We start from the raw sequence: 2,474 nt of genomic DNA, 5'->3' as shown, positions 1-2,474 counted from the left end.
AAAAAATATCTTTCCCTTTTTCTCTCCTCAAATTCGAAAATTTGGATTGACTTTTTCAAAAATTTTTAAAATCAAGTTGTTTCTTATGAGTCAAATCAAATTTTCAATTTGAAAATCTTATCTTTTTCAAAATCTTTTTCAAAAATCAAATCTTTTTCAAAATTCTTAGTTATTTTCGAAAATTCAAAAAATTATTTTTCAAAAAATCTTTTTCTTATTTTTATATCAAATTTTCGAAAATAACATAATCAATTAATGTTTTGATTCAAAAATTTGAAGTTTGTTACTTGCTTGTTAAGAAAGATTCAAACTTTAAGTTCTAGAATCATATCTTGTGATTTCTTATGAATCAAGTCATTAATTGTGATTTTAAAAATCAAATATTTTTCAAAAACTAATTCCTATCATATCTTTTCAAAAATATCTTCTTATCTTATCTTTTTCAAAAATATCTTTTCAAAATATCTTTTCTAACTTCCTAACTTCTTATCTTTTCAAAATTTGTTTCAACTAACTAACTAACTTTTTGTTTGTTTCTTAACTTTTGCAAAACCACCTAACTAACTCTCTCTCTCAATTTTCGAAAATATCTCCCCCTTTTTCAAAAATTTCTTTTTAATTAACTAATTATTTTTATTTTTAATTTCAAAAATTTTCGAAAAAAAAAAAATTTTTTTTTCGAAAAAAAAATTACTAAACATTTTTCAAAAATCACTAACTCTTTTTCAAAATAATTTTCGAAAATTCCCTCCTTCTCTCTCATCCTATTCTATTTATTCATTCATTAACTAACATCTCTTCCTCACATCATCACCAAATTCGAACCCCCTCTTCTATCTGTGTTCGAATTTCTTCCTCTTTTCTTCTACTCACATAAGGGAACCTCTATACTGTGGTAAAGAGAATCTCTATTATTATTATTATTTTTCTGTGCCTTCTTCTTTGTCATATGAGCAGGAGCAAGGACAAGAACATTCTTGTTAAAGCAGATCCAGAACCTGAAAGGACTCTGAAGAAAAAATTAAGAGAAGCTAAAATACAACAATCCAGAGACAACCTCTCAGAAATTTTCGAACAGGAAAAGGAGATGGCAGCCAAAAATAATAATAATGTAAGGAAGATGCTTGGTGACTTTACTACACCTAATTCCAATTTAGATGGAAGAAGCATCTCCATTCCTGCCATTGGAGCAAACAACTTTGAGCTGAAACCTCAATTAGTTTCTCTGATGCAGCAGAACTGCAAGTTTCATGGACTTCCATCTGAAGATCCTTTTCAGTTCTTGACTGAATTCTTGCAGATATGTGATACTGTTAAGACTAATGGAATAGATCCTGAAGTCTACAGGCTCATGCTTTTCCCTTTTGCTGTAAGAGACAGAGCTAGATTATGGTTGGATTCTCAACCCAAAGACAGCCTGAACTCTTGGGATAAGCTGGTCACGGCTTTCTTAGCCAAGTACTTTCCTCCTCAAAAGCTGAGCAAGCTTAGAGCTGATGTTCAAACCTTCAGACAGAAAGAAGGTGAATCTCTCTATGAAGCTTGGGAAAGATACAAACAGTTGACCAAAAAGTGTCCTTCTGACATGCTTTCAGAATGGACCATCCTGGATATATTCTATGATGGTTTATCTGAGCTATCAAAGATGTCACTGGACACCTCTGCAGGTGGATCCATTCACCTAAAGAAAACGCCTGCAGAAGCTCAAGAACTCATTGACATGGTTGCTAATAACCAGTTCATGTACACTTCTGAAAGGAATCCTGTAATCAATGGGACGCCTATGAAGAAGGGAGTTCTTGAGGTTGATACTCTGAATGCCATATTGGCTCAGAACAAAATATTGACTCAGCAAGTCAATATGATTTCTCAGAGATCTGCATGGAATGCAAGCTGCATCTAACAGTACTCAAGAGGCATCTTCTGAAGAGGAAGCCTATGATCCTGAGAACCCTGCAATAGCAGAGGTAAATTATTTAGGTGAACCTTATGGAAACACCTATAACTCAACATGGAGAAATCATCCAAATTTCTCATGGAAGGATCAAAAGCCCCAACAAGGCTTTAATAATGGTGGAAGAAACAGGTTTAGCAATAGCAAGCCTTTTCCATCATCAACTCAGCAACAGACAGAGAACTCTGAACAAAATGCTTCTAATTTAGCAAATCTAGTCTCTGATCTATCTAAGGCCACTGTAAGTTTCATGAATGAAACAAGGTCTTCCATTAGAAATCTGGAAGCACAAGTGGGCCAGCTGAGTAAAAGGATCACTGAAATCCCTCCTAGTACTCTCCCAAGCAATACAGAAAAGAACCCAAAAGGAGAGTGCAAGGCCATTGACATAAGCGCCATGGCCGAACCTGTGAGGAGAGGAGAGGACGTGAATCCCAAGGAGGAAGACCTCCTGGGACGTCCAGTGATCAATAAGGAGCTTCCCTCTGGGGAACCAAAGGACTCTGAGGCTCATCTAGAG

The 2,474-nt window shown here is 34.8% G+C and overlaps 1 non-coding gene across 1 annotated transcript; it reads right to left on the bottom strand.

The window, feature by feature from the left end:
* Positions 1-1,483: 1,483 nt before the first annotated feature.
* LOC112768277 (small nucleolar RNA R71) lies at positions 1,484-1,591 on the bottom strand. The gene has a single exon (XR_003185713.1). It is a non-coding gene; the product is annotated as a small nucleolar RNA R71 (small nucleolar RNA).
* Positions 1,592-2,474: the final 883 nt, after the last annotated feature.

The sequence above is a fragment of the Arachis hypogaea genome, chromosome 17, assembly GCF_003086295.3.
Source record: "Arachis hypogaea cultivar Tifrunner chromosome 17, arahy.Tifrunner.gnm2.J5K5, whole genome shotgun sequence".
NCBI classification, from domain to species: domain Eukaryota; kingdom Viridiplantae; phylum Streptophyta; class Magnoliopsida; order Fabales; family Fabaceae; genus Arachis; species Arachis hypogaea.
This window is presented reverse-complemented; position numbering and strand designations above follow the sequence as displayed.